At 49.8% G+C, this 19,720-nt stretch overlaps 1 long non-coding RNA gene across 2 annotated transcripts in view; it reads left to right on the forward strand.

Annotated features, from left to right (window-relative positions):
• LOC138759088 (uncharacterized) overlaps positions 1 to 19,720 on the forward strand; it is a 169,420-nt gene that overhangs the window by 13,960 nt on the left and 135,740 nt on the right. The window contains exon 2 of one of the 2 annotated variants that reach the window (XR_011354633.1): positions 16,263 to 16,365. This is a non-coding gene — a long non-coding RNA (uncharacterized lncRNA). The remainder of the gene's footprint in view (positions 1 to 16,262; positions 16,366 to 19,720) is intronic. The other variant, XR_011354634.1, reaches the window with a different exon arrangement.

Raw genomic sequence — 19,720 nt, forward strand, 5'->3', positions numbered from 1 at the left:
GGATGGGGAGGGGATGAAGGCGAGGGGAGAAGAAGGAGGGGGTGGATGGGGAAGGTAGAAAGGTGTAGATGGGGGGGGAAGAAGGTGGGGGTGGATGGGGAAGGTAGAAAGGTGTAGATGGGGAGTGGAAGAAGGTGGGGGTGGATGGAGAGGTGAATGCGGGTGGTTGAAGGGGAGTAGAAGTAGGTAGGGGATGGATGGGGAGAGGAATAAGGCGTGGGTGGATGGGAAGGGGAAGAAGGTGGGTGTGTATACGGAAGGAGATGAAGGCAGGGGGTGGATAGGAAGGGAAGAAGACGGAGGTTGGATTGGGAGGAGAAGAATGCAGGGGTGTGGATGGGGAAGGGAAGAAGGCAAGGGTGGATGGGGAGGGGAAGCAGGCAGGGATTGGATGGGGAGGGGAAGCAGGCAGGGGTGGATGGGGAGGGGAAGAAGGTGGGGGGTGGATGGGGAGGGGAAGAAGGTGGGTGTGTATACGGAAGGAGATGAAGGCAGGGGGTGGATAGGAAGGGAAGAAGACGGAGGTTGGATTGGGAGGAGAAGAATGCGGGGGTGTGGATGGGGAAGGGAAGAAGGCAAGGGTGGATGGGGAGGGGAAGCAGGCAGGGATTGGATGGGGAGGGGAAGCAGGCAGGGGTGGATGGGGAGGGGAAGAAGGTCGGGGGTGAATGGGGAGGGGAAGAAGGTGGGGGGTGGATGGGGAGGGGAAGAAGGTGGGGGGTGGATGGGGAGGGGAAGAAGGTGGGGGGTGGATGGGGAGGGGAAGAAGGTGGGGGGTGGATGGGGAGGGGAAGAAGGTGTGGGGTGGATGAGGAGGGGAAGAAGGTGGGGACTGGATGGGGTGGAAGAAGTTTGGGGGTGGATGAGCAGTGGATAACGATGAGCGGCGAAGAAGGCGAGAGATGGGGAGGGAAGAAGGTGAGGTGTGGATGGGGAGGGGATAAAGATGAGGAGTGGATGGGGAGGGGATGAAGGCAAGGGGAGAAGGAGGGGGGTGGATGGGTAGGGTAGAAGGGTGTGGATGGGGAGGGTAAAAAGGTGGGGGTGGATGGAGAGGTGAATGCGGTTTGTTGAAGGCGAGTGGAAGTAGGTAGGGAATGGATGGGCAGAGGAATAAGGTGGGGGTGGATGGGGAGGGCGAAGAAAGTGGGGTATGGATGTGGAGGGGATGATGGTGGGTTTGGATGAGGATGGGATAAAGGTCAGGGCTGGATTGGGAGGGGAAGAAAGCGGTTGGTGGATGGGGGGAAGTGGAGGGAAAGTAGGGGTGTCTGAATGGGAAAGAGATGAAGGTGTGGGGAGACTGTGATGGGAGAAGAAAGCGGGGGGTTCATAGGGAGGGTAGAAGATGGGGATTGGATGGGGAGGAGAATAATGTTGGGTTTGGATGTGGAGGGGAAGAAAGTGGGTGAGGATGGGTAGGGGAAGAAGGTGAAGGGTGGATGGGGAGTCGACTAAGGAGGGGGTAGATGGGAAGGGGGAGGGAAAGTAGGTGGGGTGGGATGGTGAGGGGAAGAAGGTGCGGGATGGATGGGAAGGGGAAGAAGGCGGGGGTGGATAGGGGAAGGAGGCGGGGAGTGGTTGGGGATGGGAAGAAGGTCGGGAGTGGTTGGGGAGGTGAAGAAGGTGGGTGGATGAGGAGGGGGAGGGAAAGTAGGTGGGGGTGGATGGTGAGGGGAAGAAGGTGCGGGATGGAATGGAAGGGGAATAAGGCAGGGGTGGATCGGGTAAGAAGGCGGGGAGTGGTTGGGGAGGGGAAGCAGGTAGGGGTGGATGGGCAGGGGATGGAAGTGAGGGGAGAAGAATGCGGGAAGTGGATGGGGAGGGAAGAAGATGGTGGTGGATGGGGAGGGAAGAAGATGGTGGTGGATGGGGAGGGAAGAAGATGGTGGTGGATGGGGAGGGAAGAAGATGGTGGTGGATGGGGAGGCAAGAAGATGGTGGTGGATGGGGAGGCGAAGAAGGCAGGGGTGGATGGGAGGGGAAGAAGACAGGGAGTGGATGGGGAGGGGAAGAAGGCCGGGGAGGATGGGGAGGGGAAGAATGCAGAGGTGGATAGGGGGAAGAAGGTAGGGGATGAAAGTGGGGGGGGGGGTGAATTGGTGAGGAGTAGATGGTGGGAGATGGATGGGGGAATGGGAAGAATGCCCGGAGTGGATGGAGGAGGGGACGAAGGTGGGAGGTTGATGGGGAAGGGAAGAAGGTGGGGGGAAGAAGGCAGGTGGTGAATAAGGAGGGGAATACAGTGGGAAGGGAAGAAGGCGGCTTGTGGATGGGGTTTGGATGGGAAGGGGTTGAAGGTGGGGTGTGGATATGGAAGGAGAAGAAGGCGGGAGGTGGATAGGGAAGGAAGAAGACGGGGGTTGGATGGGGAGGGGAAGGGTAGGAAAATTAGTGGGGTCTGGATGGAAAGAGACTAAGGTGAAGGGAGAAGAAGGCGGGGGTGGATAGGGAGGGGAGAAGATGGGGATTGGATGGGGAGGAGAAGAATGCGGGGTGGATGGGAAGTGGAAGAAGGTGAGGGGAGAATGGGGAGGGGAAGAAGGCAGGGGTGGATAGGCAAGGGAAGAAGGTAGGGGATGAAGGTGGGGGGGGGTTAATGGGTGAGGGGATGATGGTGGGGGCTGGATGGGAAGCGGAAGGTTAGGGGGTGGATGAGCAAGGGACAAAGGTGAGTGGAGAAGAAGGCGGGGGGATGGGGAGTGAAGAAGGTGAGGAGTGGATGGGGAGGGGAAGTAGGTGGGGGGAAGAAGACGGGTGGTGAATAAGCAGGGGAATACGGGGACGAAGGTGGGAGGTTGATGGGGAGGGGAAGAAGGTGGGGGGAAGAAGGAGGGTGGTGAATAAGGAGGGGAATACGGTGGGGAGGGAAGAAGGCGGCTTGTGGATGGGGTTTGGATGTGAAGGGGTTGAAGGTGGGGTGTGGATATGGAAGGAGAAGAAGGCGGGCGGTGGATGGGGAAGGAAGAAGACGTGGGTTGGATGGGGAGGGGAAGGGGATGAAAATTAGTGGGGTCTGGATGGAAAGAGACTAAGGTGAAGGGAGAAGAAGGCGGGGGTGGATAGGGAGGGTAGAAGATGGGGATTGGATGGGGAGGAGAAGAATGCGGGGTGGATGGGAAGTGGAAGAAGGTGGGGGGAGGATGGGGAGGGGAAGAAGGCAGGGGGTGGATAGGGAGGGGAAGAAGGTAGGGGATGAAGGTAGGGCGGGTTAATGGGTGAGGGGATGATGTTGGGGGCTGGATGGGAAGCGGAAGGTTAGGGGGTGGATGAGCAAGGGACAAAGGTGAGTGGAGAAGAAGGGGGAAGGAAAGTAGGTGGGGTGGGATGGTGAAGGGAAGAAGGTGCGGGATGGATGGGAAGGGGAAGAAGGCGGGGGTGGATAGGGGAAGGAGGCGGGGAGTGGTTGGGGATGGGAAGAAGGTCGGGAGTGGTTGGGGAGGTGAAGAAGGTGGGTGGATGGGGAGGGGGAGGGGGAGGGAAAGTAGGTGGGGGTGGATGGTGAGGGGAAGGTGCGGGATGGATGGGAAGGGGAATAAGGCAGGGGTGGATCGGGTAAGAAGGCGGGGGTGATGGGGAATGGAAGAAGGTGGGGGGAGGATGTTGAGGGGAAGAAGGCAGGGAGTGGATTGGGGGGAAGAAGGTAGGGGATGAAGGTGGGGGGGTAAATGGGTGAGGAGAAGATGGTGGGAGGTGGATAGGGGAATGGGAAGAATGCTGGGAGTGGATGGAGGACGGGATGAAGGTGGGAGGTTGATTGGGAGGGGACGAAGCTGGGGGGAAGAAGGAGGGTGGTGAATAAGGAGGGGAATACGGTGGGGAGTGAAGAAGGAGGCTTGTGGATGGGGTTTGAATGGGAAGGGGAAGAAGTTGGGTGTGGATACGGAAGGAGAAGGCCGGGGGTGGATAGGGAGGGAAGAAGATGGGGTGTTGGATGGGGAGGGGAAGAAGGCAGGGGGTGGATGGGGAGGGGAAGAAGGCAGGGGGTGGATGGGGAGGGGAAGAAGGCAGGGGGTGGATGGGGAGGGGAAGAAGGCAGGGGGTGGATGGGGAGGGGAAGAAGGCAGGGGGTGGATGGGGAGGGGAAGAAGGCAGGGGGTGGATGGGGAGGGGAAGAAGGCAGGGGGTGGATGGGGAGGGGAAGAAGGCAGGGGGTGGATGGGGAGGGGAAGAAGGTGAGGGATTAATGGGGAGGGGAAGAATGTGGGGACTGGATGGGGTGGAAGAAATTAGTGCGTGGATGGGCAATGGAGCAGTGAAGAAGATGGGGGATGGGTAGGGAAGAAGGCGAGGGGTGGATGGGGAGGGGATGAAGATGGGGGGTGGATGGGGAGGGGATGAAGGCGAGGGGAGAAGAAGGAGGGGGTGGATGGGGAAGGTAGAAAGGTGTAGATGGGGGGGGAAGAAGGTGGAGGTGGATGGAGAGGTGAATGCGGGTGGTTGAAGGGGAGTAGAAGTAGGTAGGGGATGGATGGGGAGAGGAATAAGGCGTGGGTGGATGGGAAGGGGAAGAAGGTGGGTGTGTATACGGAAGGAGATGAAGGCAGGGGGTGGATAGGAAGGGAAGAAGACGGAGGTTGGATTGGGAGGAGAAGAATGCGGGGGTGTGGATGGGGAAGGGAAGAAGGCAAGGGTGGATGGGTTGGGGAAGCAGGCAGGGATTGGATGGGGAGGGGAAGCAGGCAGGGGTGGATGGGGAGGGGAAGAAGGTGGGGGGTGAATGGGGAGGGGAAGAAGGTGGGGGGTGGATGGGGAGGGGAAGAAAGTGGGGGGTGGATGGGGAGGGGAAGAAGGTGGGGGGTGGATGGGGAGGGGAAGAAGATGTGGGGGTTAATGGGGAGGGGAAGAAGGTGGGGACTGGATGGGGTGGAAGAAGTTTGGGGGTGGATGGGCAGTGGATAACGATGAGCGGCGAAGAAGGCGAGAGATGGGGAGGGAAGAAGGCGAGGTGTGGATGGGGAGTGGATGAAGATGAGGAGTGGATGGGGAGGGGATGAAGGCAAGGGGAGAAGGAGGGGGGTGGATGGGTAGGGTAGAAGGGTGTAGATGCGGAGGGGAAAAAGGTGGGGGTGGATGGAGAGGTGAATGCGGTTTGTTGAAGGCGAGTGGAAGTAGGTAGGGAATGGATGGGCAGAGGAATAAGGTGGGGGTGGATGGGGAGGGCGAAGAAAGTGGGGTATGGATGTGGAGGGGATGATGGTGGGTTTGGATGAGGATGGGATAAAGGTCAGGGCTGGATTGGGAGGGGAAGAAAGCGGTTGGTGGATGGGGGGAAGTGCAGGGAAAGTAGGGGTGTCTGGATGGGAAAGAGATGAAGGTGTGGGGAGACTGTGATGGGAGAAGAAAGCGGGGGCTCATAGGGAGGGTAGAAGATGGGGATTGGATGGGGAGGAGAATAATGTTGGGGTTGGATGTGGAGGGGAAGAAAATGGGTGAGGATGGGTAGGGGAAGAAGGTGAAGGGTGGATGTGGAGTGGACTAACGAGGGGGTAGATGGGAAGGGGGAGGGAAAGTAGGTGGGGTGGGATGGTGAGGGGAAGAAGGTGCGGGATGGATGGGAAGGGGAAGAAGGCGGGGGTGGATAGGGGAAGGAGGCGGGGAGTGGTTGGGGATGTGAAGAAGGTCGGGAGTGGTTGGGGAGGTGAAGAAAGTGGGTGGATGGGGAGGGGGAGGGAAAGTAGGTGAGGGTGGATGGTGAGGGGAAGAAGGTGCGGGATGGAATGGAAGGGGAATAAGGCAGGGGTGGATCGGGTAAGAAGGCGGGGAGTGGTTGGGGAGGAGAAGCAGGTAGGGGTGGATGGGCAGGGGATGGAAGTGAGGGGAGAAGAATGCGGGGAGTGGATGGGGAGGGAAGAAGATGGTGGTGGATGGGGAGGGAAGAAGATGGTGGTGGATGGGGAGGGAAGAAGATGGTGGTGGATGGGGAGGGAAGAAGATGGTGGTGGATGGGGAGGGAAGAAGGTGGTGGTGGATGGGGAGGGAAGAAGATGGTGGTGGATGGGGAGGCGAAGAAGACAGGGAGTGGATGGGGAGGGGAAGAAGGCCGGGGAGGATGGGGAGGGGAAGAATGCAGAGGTGGATAGGGGGAAGAAGGTCGGGGATGAAAGTGGGGGGGTGCATTGGTGAGGAGAAGATGGTGGGAGATGGATGGGGGAATGGGAAGAATGCCCGTAGTGGATGGAGGAGGGGACGAAGGTGGGAGGTTGATGGGGAAGGGAAGAAGGTGGGGGGAAGAAGGCAGGTGGTGAATAAGGAGGGGAATACAGTGGGAAGGGAAGAAGGCGGCTTGTGGATGGGGTTTGGATGGGAAGGGGAACAAGGTGGTGTGTGAATGTGGAGGGGATGATGGTGGGGTTGGATGGGGATGGGATGTAGAGGGTGGATAGGGAGGGGAAGAAGGAAGAAGAAGGTTGGTGGATGGGGAGGGGAAGGGGAGGGAAATTTGGGGGGTCTGGATGGAAAGAGACTAAGGTGAAGGGAGAAGAAGGCGGGGTTGATAGGGAAGGTAGAAGATGGGGTTTGGATGGGGAGGAGAAGAATGTGGGGTGGGTGGGGAGTGGAAGAAGGTGGGGGGAGGATGTGAAGGGGAAGAAGGCAGGGGGTCGATAGGGAGGGGATGAAGGTGGGGGGGTGTGAATGGGTGAGGGGATAATGGTGGGGCTGGATGGGAATGGGAAGGTTAGGGGGTGAATGGGCAAGGGACAAAGGTGAGAGGAGAAGAAGGCGGGGGGATGGGGAGTGAAGAAGGCGAGGTGTGGATGGGGAGGGGAAGTAGGTGGGGAGGTTGATGGGTAGGGAAAGAGGGAGGGAAAGTAGGTAGGGGTAGATGGGGAGGGTATGGTTGGGGGTGGATGGGGAGGGGATGAAGGCGAGGGGAGAAGAAGGAGGGGGTGGATGGGGAGGGGAAGAAGGCGGGGGTGGGTGGAGAGGTGAATGCGGGGGGTTGAAGGGGAGTGGAAGGAGGTAGGAGATGGATGGGGAGAGGAATAAGGCATGGGTAGATGGGAAGGGGAAGAAAGTTGGTGTGGATACGGAAGGAGAAGAAGGCGGGGGGTGGATAGGGAGGGAAGAAGACGGGGATTGGATAGGGAGGAGAAGAATGCGGGGGGTGGATGGGGAGTGGAAGAAGGTGGGGGGTGAGGATGGGGAAGGAAAGAAGGCAGGGGGTAGATGGGGAGAGGAAGAAGGCAGGGGGTGGATGGGGAGGGGAAGAAGGCAGGGGGTGGATGGGGAGGGGAAGAAGGCAGTGGGTGAATGGGGAGGGGAAGAAGGAGGGGGTGGATGGGGAGTGGAAGAAGGTGGGGGGGAGGATGGGGAAGGTAAGAAGGCAGGGAGTAGATGGGGAGAGGAAGAAGGCAGGGGGTGGATGGGGAGAGGAAGAAGGCAGGGGGTGAATGGGGAGGGGAAGAAGGTGTGGGGTGGATGGGGAGGGGAAGAAGGTGTGGGGTGGATGGGGAGGGGAAGAAGGTGTGGGGTGGATGGGGAGGGGAAGAAGGTGTGGGGTGGATGGGGAGGGGAAGAAGGTGTGGGGTGGATGGGGAGGGGAAGAAGGTGTGGGGTGGATGGGGAGGGGAAGAAAGTGGGTGGTTAATTGGGAGGGGAAGAAGGTGGGGACTGGATGGGGTGGATGGAGAGGTGAATGCCGGTGTTTGAAGAGGAATGGTAGTAGGTAGGGGATGGATGGGGAGAGGAATAAGTTGGGGGTGGATGGGAAGGGTGTGGGGTAGAAGGTGGGTGTGGATGGGGAGGGTGAAGAAAGTGGGTGTGGGTGGGGAGGGGGAAGAAGGTGTGGTGTGGATGTGGAGGGATGATGGTGGGGTTGGATGGGGGTGGCATGAACGTAGGGGGTGGATAGGGAGGGGAAGAAGGCAGTTGGTGGATGGGGGGAAGGGGAGGGAAAGTAGGGGAGTCTGGATGGGAAATGGATGAGGGTGTGGGAAGACTGAAGGGAGAAGAAGGCGGGGCATGGATAGGGAGGGTAGAAGATGGGGATTGGATCGGGAGGAGAAGATTGCGGGGATTGGATGGGAAGTGGAAGAAGGTGGGGAGAGGATGGGTAGGGGAAGAAGGTGAGGGGTGGATGGGGAGTGGACTAAGGAGTGTGTAGATGGGGAGGGAAAGTAGGTTGGGGGGTTAATGGGGAGGTGAAGAAGGTGGGGACTGGATGGGGTGGAAGGAGTTTGGGGGTGGATGAACAGTGGATAACGATGAGCGGCGAAGAAGGCGAGAGATGGGGAGGGAAGAAGGCGAGGTGTGGATGGGGAGGGGATGAAGATGAGGGGTGGATGGGAAGGGGATGAAGGCAAGGGAGAAAGAGGGGGGTGGATGGGTAGGGTAGAAGGGTGTGGATGGGGAGGGGAAAAAGGTGGGGGTGGATGGAGAGGTGAATGCGGTTTGTTGAAGGCGAGTGGAAGTAGGTAGGGGATGGTTGGGCAGAGGAATAAGGTGGGGGTGGATGGGGAGGGCGAAGAAGGTGCGGGATGGATGGGAAGGGGAAGAAGTCGGGGGTGGATAGGGGAAGGAAGCGGGGAGTGGTTGGGGAGGGGAAGGTCGGGAGTGGTTGGGGAGGGGAAGAAGGTGGGTGGATGGGGAGGGGAGGGAAAGTAGGTGGGGGTGGATGGTGAGGGGAAGAAGGTGCAGGATGGATGGGAAGGGGAATAAGGCAGCGGTGGATCGGGGATGAAGGCGGGGAGTGGTTGGGGAGGGGAAGAAGGCGGGGAGTGGTTGTGGAGGGGAAGAAGGCGGGGAGTGGTTGTGGAGGGGAAGAAGGCGGGGAGGGGTTGGGGAGGGGAAGAAGGCGGGGAGTGGTTGGGGAGTGGAATAAGGCGGGGGATGGATTGGAAGGGGGAGGGAAAGTCGGTTGGGGTGGATGAGCAGGGGATGGAAGTGAGGGATGAAGAATGCAGGGAGTGGATGGGGAGGGAAGAAGATGGTGGTGGATGGGGAGGGGAAGAAGGCAGGGGTGGATGGGAGGGTAAGAAGACAGGGAGTGGATGGGGAGGGGAAGAAGGCGGGGGAGGATGGGGAGGGGAAGAATGTAGTGGGTGGATAGGGGGGAAGAAGGTAGGGGATGAAAGTGGGGGGGGTGAATGGGTGAGGAGAAGATGGTGGGAGGTGGATGGGGGAATGGGAAGAATGCCCGGAGTAGATGGAGGAGGGCACGAAGGTGGGAGGTTGATGGGGAGGGGAAGAAGGTGGGGGGAAGAAGGCAGGTGATGAATAAGGAGGGGAATACGGTGGGAAGGGAAGAAGGCGGCTTGTGGATGGGGTTTGGATGGGAAGGGGAAGAAGATGGGGTGTGGATGTGGAGGGGATGATGGTGGGGTTGGATGGGGATGGTGAAGGTGGGGACTGGATGAAGGTAGAGGGTGGATAGGGAGAAGAAGAAGAAGGTTGGTGGATGGGGAGGGGAAGGGGAGGGAAATTTGGGAGGTCTGGATGGAAAGTGACTAAGGTGAAGGGAGAAGAAGGCGGGGGTGGATAGGGAAGGTAGAAGATGGGGATTGAATGGGGAGGAGAAGAATGTGGGGTGGGTGGGGAGTGTAAGAAGGTGGTGTGGGTGGGGAGTGGAAGAAGGTGGGGGAGGATGGGAAGGGGAAGAAGGCAGGGTGTCGATAGGGAGGGGAAGAAGGTAGGGGATGAAGGTGGTGGGGGTGTGAATGGGTTAGGGGATAATGGTGTGGGCTGGATGGGATGGGGAAGGTTAGGGGGTGAATGGGCAAGGGACAAAGGTGAGAGGAGAAGAAGGTGGGGGGATGGGGAGTGAAGAAGGCGAGGTGTGGATGGGGAGGGGAAATTGGTGGGGAGGTTGATGGTAGGGAAAGAGGGAGGGAAAGTAGGTGGGGGTAGATGGGGAGGGTATGAAGTTGGGGTGGATGGGGAGGGGATGAAGGCGAGTGGAGATGTAGGAGGGGGTGAATGGGGAGGGTAGAAGGGTGTGGATGGGGAGGGGAAGAAGGTGGGGGTGGATGGAGAGGTGAATGCGGGGGGTTGAAGGGGAGTGGAAGGAGGCAGGGGATGGATGGGGAGAGGAATAAGGCGTGGGTTGATGGGAAGGGGAAGAAAGTTGGTGTGGATACGGAAGGAGAAGAAGGTGGGGGTGGATAGGGAGGGAAGAAGTTGGGGGGAGGATGTGAAGGGGAAGAAGGCAGGGGGTGGATAGGGAGGGGATGAAGGTGGGGGGGTGTGAATGGGTGAGGGGATAATGGTGGGGCTGGATGGGAATGGTAAGGTTAGGGGGTGAATGGGCAAGGGACAAAGGTGAGAGGAGAAGAAGGCGGGGGGATGGGGAGTGAAGAAGGCGAGGTGTTGATGGGGAGGGGAAGTAGGTGGGGAGGTTGATGGGTAGGGAAAGAGGGAGGGAAAGTAGGTAGGGGTAGATGGGGAGGGTATGAAGTTGGGGGTGGATGGGGAGGGGATGAAGGCGAGAGGAGAAGAAGGCGGGGGTGGATGGAGAGTTGAATGCGGGGGGTTGAAGGGGAGTGGAAGGAGGTAGGGGATGGATGGGGAGAGGAATAAGGCTTGGGTAGATGGGAAGGGGAAGAAAGTTGGTGTGGATACGGAAGGAGAAGAAGGCGGGGGGTGGATAGGGAGGGAAGAAGACGGGGATTGGATGGGGAGGAGAAGAATGTGGGGGGTGGATGGGGAGTGGAAGAAGGTGGGGGGAGGATGGGGAAGGTAAGAAGGCAGGGGGTAGATGGGGAGAGGAAGAAGGCAGGGGGTGGATGGGGAGGGGAAGAAGGCAGTGGGTGAATGGAGAGGGGAAGAAGGAGGGGGGTGGATGGGGAGTGGAAGAAGGTAGGGGGAGGATGGGGAAGGTAAGAAGGCAGTGGGTGAATGGGGAGGGGAAGAAGGTGTGGGGTGGATGGGGAGGGGAAGAAGGTGTGGGGTGGATGGGGAGGGGAAGAAGGTGTGGGGTGGATGGGGAGGGGAAGAAGGTGTGGGGTGGATGGGGAGTGGAAAAAGGTGTGGGGTGGATGGGGAGGGGAAGAAAGTGGGTGGTTAATTGGGAGGGGAAGAAGGTGGGGACTGGATGGGGTGGAAGAAGTTTGGGGGTGGATGGAGAGGTGAATGCCGGTGTTTGAAGAGGAATGGAAGTAGGTAGGGGATGGATGGGGAGAGGAATAAGTGGGGGGTGGATTGGAAGGGTGTGGGGAAGAAGGTGGGTGTGGATGGGGAGGGTGAAGAAGGTGGGGTGTGGGTGGGGAGGGGGAAGAAGGTGTGGTGTGGATGTGGAGGGATGATGATGGGGTTGGATGGGGATGGCATGAACGTAGGGGGTGGCTCGGGAGGAGCAGAAGGCAGTTGGTGGATGGGGGAAGGGGAGGGAAAGTAGGGGAGTCTGGATGGGAAAGGGATGAAGGTGTGGGAAGACTGAAGGGAGAAGAAGGCGGGGCGTGGATAGGGAGGGTAGAAGATGGGGATTGGATGGGGAGGAGAAGAATGCGGGGGTTGGATGGGGAGTGGAAGAAGGTGGGGGAGGATGGGTAGGGGAAGAACGTGAGGGGTGGATGGGGAGTTGACTAAGGAGTGTGTAGATGGGAAGGGGGAGGGAAAGTAGGTGGGGGTGGATGGTGAGGGGAAGAAGGTGCAGGATGGGAAGGGGAAGAAGGCGGGGGTGGATGGGGAGTGGAAGAAGGTGGGGGGAGGATGGGTAGGGGAAGAACGTGAGGGGTGTATGGGGAGATAACTAAGGAGTGTGTAGATGGGAAGGGGGAGGGAAATTAGGAGGGGGTGGATGGTGAGGGGAAGAAGGTGCAGGATGGGAAGGGGAAGAAGGCGGGGGTGGATGGGGATGAAGGCGCATAGTGGTTGGGGAGGGGAAGGAGATAGGGAATGGTTGGGGAGAGGAATAAGGCGGGTGGATGGTGAGGGGGAGGGAAAGTAGGTGGGGGTGGATGGTGAGGGGAAGAAGGTGCGGGTTGGATCGGAAGGGGAATAAGGCGGGGGTGGATTGGGGAAGAAGGCGGGGAGTGGTTGGGGAGGGGAAGAAGGCAGGGAGTGGTTTGGGAGGGGAAAAAGGTGTGGTGTGGGTGGTGAGGGTAAAAAGGTGTGGGGTGGGTTGGGAGGGTAAAAAGGTGATAGGTGGGGAGTGGAAAAGGTGGAGGTTGGTGGATAAGGGAAGAAGTTGGGGATAGAATGGGGACGGGAAAAGGGCAGCGGGTGGGATGCGGAGGGGAAGAGCATTGGGAGGGGTGGGTGGGGAGGAGAAAAAGGTGGGGTAGGGGATAAATATGGGGCTTGAATGGGCAGGGGAAGAGGGTGGAGTCTGGGTGGGGAGGGGAAGGTGTGGTGGGTGCAGAGTAAAGATTGTGGGGGGCGCGTGGGGATGGAAATGTGTGGGTGCGTCATGAGGCGAATCGTTGGGTGGTGGATGTGGAGGTAAGAACGAGTGGTGGATGAGTAGGTATTAATGTGGGGGCTGGGTGGGGAGGGGAAAAAGGTGGGTGTGGATACGGAAGGAGATGAAGGAAGGGGGTGGATAGGGAGGGAAGAAGTCGGAGGTTGGATTGGGAGGAGAAGAATGCGGGGGTGTGGATGGAGTGGGGAAGAAGGCAAGGGTGGATGGGGAGGGGAAGAAGGCAGGGGTGGATGGGGAGGGGAAGAAGGTGGGGGGTGGATGGGGAGGGGAAGAAGGTGGGGGGTGGATGGGGAGGGGAAGAAGGTGGGGGTGGATGGGGAGGGGAAGAAGGTGGGGGGTGGATGGGGAGGGGAAGAAGGTGGGGGGTTAATGGGGAGGTGAAGATGGTGGGGACTGGATGGGGTGGAAGAAGTTTGGGGGTGGATAGGCAATGGATAAAGATGAGCGGCGAAGAAGGCGAGGTGTGGATGGGGAGGGGATGAAGATGAGGGGTGGATGGGGAGGGGATGAAGGCAAGGGAGAAAGAGGGGGGTGGATGGGTAGGGTAGAAGGGTGTGGATGGGGAGGGGAAAAAGGTGGGGGTGGATGGAGAGGTGAATGCGGTTTGTTGAAGGCGAGTGGAAGTAGGTAGGGGATGGTTGGGCAGAGGAATAAGGTGGGGGTGGATGGGGACGGCGAAGAAAGTGGGGTGTTGATGTGGAGGGGATGATGGGGGGGTTGGATGAGGATGGGATGAAGGTCGGGGGTGGATTGGGAGGGGAAGAAGGCGGTTTGTGGATGGGGGGAAGTGGAGGGAAAGTAGGGGGGTCTGGATGGGAAAGGGATGAAGGTGTGTGGAGTGTGAAGGGAGATGAAGGCGGGGGGTTGATAGGGAGTGTATAAGATGGGGATTGGATGGGGAGGAGAAAAATGTGGAGGTTGGATGTGGAGGGGAAGAAGGTGGGGGAGGATGGGTAGGGGAAGAAGGTGAAGGATGGATGGGGAGTGGACTAAGGAGGGGGTAGATGGGAAGGGGGAGGGAAAGTAGGTGGGGTGGGATGGTGAGGGGAAGAAGGTGCGGGATGGATGGGAAGGGGAAGAAGGCAGGGTGGATAGGGGAAGGAGGCAGGGAGTGGTTGGGGTGGGGAAGAAGGTGGGTGGATGGGGAGGGGAAGAAGGCGGGTGGATGGGGAGGGGACAAAGGTAGGGGGTGGATGGAAGTGATGGGAGAAGTACGGGGAGTGGATGGTAAAAATAGATGCGAAAATGAAGGTCCACACTTTGAAATAAATGCATCTTAGGAAAAGATTAAACATAGTTTTCTCATCTATGAACTACTTTGTTAATATATAAAGAGGACGTGTAAAACGTTTGTCAGAGGTTGCAAAGTACTTTTAATGGTGAAATGAAATTGCAAACATAAAAGTAAATGCTTTTTTGGGAAATTTTTTTTAAACTTTATTTAAGATTTTATAACATGAATAACATATAGGATTACATTAAAAAATTAAGTATAAAACAATAAAATTACAATACAGCATTCAAAATGTAAATAAACTATACCCTCCCCAATAATTATTACACATTAATAACCCAACTCAAATTAGTCCAACCCCCACTTTCCCCCCAAAATAAAGAGTGAAGATTTAATAAAGTTAATAATATATGTGAGAAAAAAACCCACTTACAAAAAAAAACAAAAATATAACCGATTAAAATACTAACAAAAAGAAAAGTAATTAATACTAAAATATCAGACTTAAAAAACATATTTAAATCAAACAAATGCGTATATTTAACAAACGGGGTTAAGATGAAACATATATTTAACTCAAACGTAATATAAAAGGAGGCAGCAACCTCCTTTGAAGAAGACCGCAGAGCCCACCTCACTGACAAAAGGCAAAGGATGAAACACCCAACCCCAACCAACCAATTTTCCCCTGCAACCATGTCTGCCTGTCCCGCATCGGACAGCCACAAACCAGCCTGCAGCTGACGTGGACATTTACCCCCTCCATAAATCTTCGTCCGCGAAGCCAAGCCAAAGAAAAATATAAAAAATTAGTAACGTTAGTAACATTATCAAAAATTCTTAAACAATAATCAATTCTTAAAAAAAATTGTAGAATGAAAAAAAAGAAAAAAAACTTTCTCTATAGAGATAAACATTCACCAAATATCAACTAACTTCACATCTATCATCATATTAGTCACATAAACCACCATCTTAAAACAAAATTCAAACCTCATTAAGCATTGTACAATTCAATTTTAGTACTCTTCCACCATTTTTCCCTTTTACTCTTGAAATAAAAGCTCCAATATATCCCCAATCATTACGTTAAAATTCAGATATCCAAATAATAAAAACACATCTACAACAAAATCTATATCTTCAACAAATGGAGCATAAACCACAAACAAAATTCAAGCCTCAATTCAATTTGTAACTTTCACCATTATTCCCTTCGTTCTATAACTAAAATAGCAAAATAATATACACCAGAATTACCACTCCTTTCACCTTAAAGTTAAAGAAAAAATATAAAAAGAAACTTATCCATCCCATTCACATTTAAATTTCAAATATTCCTCATCTACTGAATAAATTTTACAAAAAAAACCACATCAATTTTTAGTTTTTTAAACAATCAAATACTTATGCTTTTTTTAAAATATTTAAACAAAAAAAACCCCTTCACTCTTTAATCTAATAATACAAAAAAAGGTAAAAAAACGGGTAGGAGGTTAAAAATGCCCCCTCCCGTCTAAATCGCGCAATGCGGTAACTCCCAAAAAAAAATGGGTGTAAGATAACTCACACGTAGCAGATGACTTTCAAGAAATAGTGCCTATCCAGTTCTCTCCCCCAACTCTAACTTCATCTTAAACTAACATCATCATTATTTAATATTCCTTTTTTTAAAAAAAACATTAGAAAATAAAAGGACAACTCTTTTTTTAATCAGCTCCAACTGCCGAGTCACCATTACAACCATTCCTTCTTGGAGCACGGCTCTTTTCTTCCATCTCTTGTCTCCTTGGAGATCGCGGCGGACTATGTCTCTGTTGAAACTGAGTAATTGGCAGCTCTTGAGCAAATGCTATAGCTTCCTTTGGAGAATCAAAGAACTTTGATTGGCAACCATCTTGAAAACCTTCAAAACAGCTGGATATCTAAAGGTTGCCTTGTAGCCTTTCTTCCACAACAACTCTTTAGCAGGATTGAATTCCCGTCGTTGGAACATAACTTCTTGACTCAAATCCGCATAGAAGAAAACTCGATTATTTTGAATCATCAAGGGTGATTTTCTCTGTTGTGCATTTCTAATAGCCACTCGTAAAATTATTTCTCTGTCGTAATAATTCAAGCAACGAACCAAAACAGGTCTTGGACTTTGACCTGAAATAGGTCTTCTACGCAAGGCTCATTGAGCACGTTCCAGTATTATACATTCCGGGAAATGTTCTTGACCCAGCACCTGTGGAATCCATTCAGTAAAAAATTTTCTTGGGTCTGGTCCCTCCATACCTTCCGGCAAACCAATAATCTTTATATTGTTCCGTCTGGATTGGTTTTCCAAATAATCAATCTTTTTCACCAAATTTTTATTTTGAGTTTGTAAGTCTTCGACCCTTTTGGTCACATAAAAAATTTGATCCTGTATTTCATCTATATCTTCTTCACACAAATTAAATTTATCTCTCACTTCAAGCTTAAAAGCTCCAAACTCAGCCATCTGTTGAGAATGTATTTTCACCAGAGTATTAAACCTAGTACCAAGTTCAGTCATAATCTTGGATAATCCCTGCATTGTATAAGATCATTTAGATTCAAGATTCACAAGTCGTTCATTCATAACATTGCCATCAGTTGCTACTGCACATGTGCGAACCTGAGTAACTCTTTGTTCTAAAGGCTGTTTGGCGCCCTCTACCGATGTATCATTGATCTCTACATCCAAAAGCTGGACTCTCTCCTGGGATCCATTTCGGGCTGAGTCTCGATGTTTTTTCTGTAGGTAGGCTCCAAAACTTGAAATTTTAGAAAATGTAGTTTTTTGATGACCTGTTGTCGTTTTTATTTTTGCTCTTTTTCACCAATTGTACCGTCAGAAGTTAAATTAACAGCACTGAAGTTATCTAAACTTTTAAAGAATTTTAACGTGCATTTCTAGACAAAACAATAAGATAGAGTCAGGAGAGGACTGGAAGGGACGTCTGATCCTTGCGCCATTTCTTTGGGAAATGTTTAAACATGGTTTCACATCTATGATTTTTCATGTTTATGTATTAATAGCCTTTGTAATCATTTTACAAAGGCTATTAATACATACTATGAAAACGTATAAATAAATGCTAATATGCAGCTGCAAACGTTGAAATTAATGTTTTTTTGGAAAAGATTAAACATAGTTCTCTCATCTATGAAATACATTGTTTATATATAAACAGTTTAGATATAATGTTTGCACATGTTGTAAAATACTTTTCTGCAAAAAAATAAAATGTAGATCTGGAAATTCATGTGCATAGTTCAATTTTAAAAAGAATCATTTAAAAGCTTAAAATGAAATTACAAACATAAAAATAAATGCATTTTTGAGAAATCTTTAAACATAATTTTACATCTATGAATTTTCATGTTTAAATATTAATAACATTTGTAAAAATTTAAAGAAGATAAAAATTGTATTTTATAAATAGAAAGCAAAATGTAGATAAGGAAATTCGCATTTAAATTTCAATCTCAAAACTTGTAAATAAATGCTAATATGCAGCTGCAAACATTGAAAGAATTGCTTTTTAGGAAAATATTATCCATAGTTCTCTCAGCTATGAAGTACATTGTATATAGTTTAACAGCACATGTAAAAAGTTTGTCAGAGGTTTCAAAAGTACTTTTCTACAAGAAAGCAAAATCTAAATCCGTAAATTCACTTCTACATTTCAATTTTAAAAAGAATAACATAAATGTTAAAATGAAACTACAAATATTAAAATAAATGCTTTCATGAGAAATATTTAAACTTGGTTTCACATCTATGAATATTCATTTGAAATATTAAAAGCCTTTGTAAACTTTTAACAAAGTTTAAAAATATAGTTTACAAAAAGAAAAGAAAATGTAGATAAAGAAATACGCATTTAAATTTAAATTTCAAAAAGTATAAATAAATGTGAAAATGAAGGTCCACACATTGAAATAAATGCATTTTAGGAAAAGATTAAACATAGTTTTCTCATCTATGAACTACTTTGTTAATATATAAAGACTACGTTTAAAACATTTGTCAGAGGTTGCGAAGTACTTTTCTACAAGAAAATAAAATGTAGATCTGGAAATTCACGTCCAGATTTCAATTGTGAAAAGAATAATAACAATGGTAAAATGAAATATTGCAAACGTAAAAATAAATTCTTTATGGGAAATGTTTAAACATAGTTTCACATCTATGAATTTTCATGTTTAAGTGTTAATAGCCTTTGTAAAACGATTATAAAGTCTATTAATACATAACATGAAAACGTATAAATAAATGCAAATATGCAGCTGCAAACATTGAAAGAATTACTTTTTAGGAAAATATTATGCATAATTCTCTCAGCTATGAAGTACATTGTTCACATATAAACAGTTTAGATATAACGTTTGCACAGGTTGTAAAATACTTTTCTGCAAGAAAATAAAATGTAGATCTGGAAATTGACGTCCATATTTCAATATTAAATAGAATAATTTAAAAGCTTAAAATGAAATTACAAACATAAAAATAAATGCATTTTTGAGAAATTTTTAAACATGATTTTACATCTATGAATTTTCATGTTTAAATATTAATAACATTTGTAAAAACTTTAAAGAAGGTGAAAAATGTACTTTTCAACCAGAAAGCAAAATGTAGATCAAGAGATTCGCATTTAAATTTCAATCTCAACACTTGTAAATAAATGCAAATATGCAGCTGCAAACATTGAAATAAATGTTTTTTTTTGGAAAAGATAAAGATAGTTTTCTCAGCTATGAAGTACATTGTATATAGTTTAACAGCACATGTAAAAAGTTTGTCAGAGGTTTCAAAAGTACTTTTCTACAAGAAAGCAAAATCTAAATCCGTAAATTCACTTCTACATTTCAATTTTAAAAAGAATAACATAAATGTTAAAATGAAACTACAAATATTAAAATAAATGCTTTCATGAGAAATATTTAAACTTGGTTTCATATCTATGAATATTCATTTGAAATATTAAAAGCCTTTGTAAACTTTTAAAAGTTTAAATATACAGTTTACAACCAGAAAATAAAATGTAGATGAAGAAATATGCATTTAAATTTCAATTTCAAAAAGTATAAATAAATGCGAAAATGAAGGTCCACACATTGAAATAACTGCATTTTAGGAAATGATTAAACATAGTTTTCTCATCTATGAACTACTTTGTTAATATATAAAGACTACGTGTAAAACGATTGTCAGAGGTTGCAAAGTACTTTTCTACAAGAAAATAAAATGTAGATCTGGAAATTCATGTCCAGATATCAATTGTGAAAAAAATAATAAAAATGTTAAAATGAAATTGCAAACATAAAAATAAATGCTTTTTTGGGAAATCTTTAAACATCGTTTCACATCTATGAATTTTCATGTTTAAGTATTAATAGCCTTTGTATTCGTTTTATAAAGGCTATTAATACATAACATGAAAATGTATAAATAAATGCTAATATGCAACTGCAAACATTGAAAGAATTGCTTTTTAGGAAAATGTACATAAAGAAATACGCGTTTAAATTTGAATTTGAAAAAGTAAAAATAACTGCTAAAAGGAATGTTGACACATTGAAATAAATGCATTTTAGGAAAAGATTAAACATAGTTTTCTCATCTATGAACTTACTTGATAATATATAAACAGTACATGAAAAACGTTAAACTGAGGTTGTAAAGTACTTTTCTATTAGCAACTAAAATGTAGACTGGAAATTCACAACCAGATGTCAATTTTGAAAAGAACAATATAAATGGTAAAATGAAATTACAAACATCAAAATAAATGCTTTTTTTGAGAAATGTTTAAACATGGTTTCACATCTATGAAACAGCATATGTAAAAAAGTACTTTTCTACAAGAAAGCAAAAGAATAATATAAAATAAATGCATTTTTGGGAAATGTTTAAACATACTTTCATATCTATGAATTTTCATGTTTAAGTATTAATAGATTTTGTAAAACTTTTAACAAAGTTTAAAAATATAGTTTACAACCAGAAAAGAAAATGTACGCGTTTAAATTGGAATTTGAAAAAGTACAATAACTGCTAAAACGAATGTTCACACATTGAAATAAATGCATTTTAGGAAAAGATTAAA

The sequence above is a fragment of the Narcine bancroftii genome, chromosome 3, assembly GCF_036971445.1.
Source record: "Narcine bancroftii isolate sNarBan1 chromosome 3, sNarBan1.hap1, whole genome shotgun sequence".
Taxonomy (NCBI): domain Eukaryota; kingdom Metazoa; phylum Chordata; class Chondrichthyes; order Torpediniformes; family Narcinidae; genus Narcine; species Narcine bancroftii.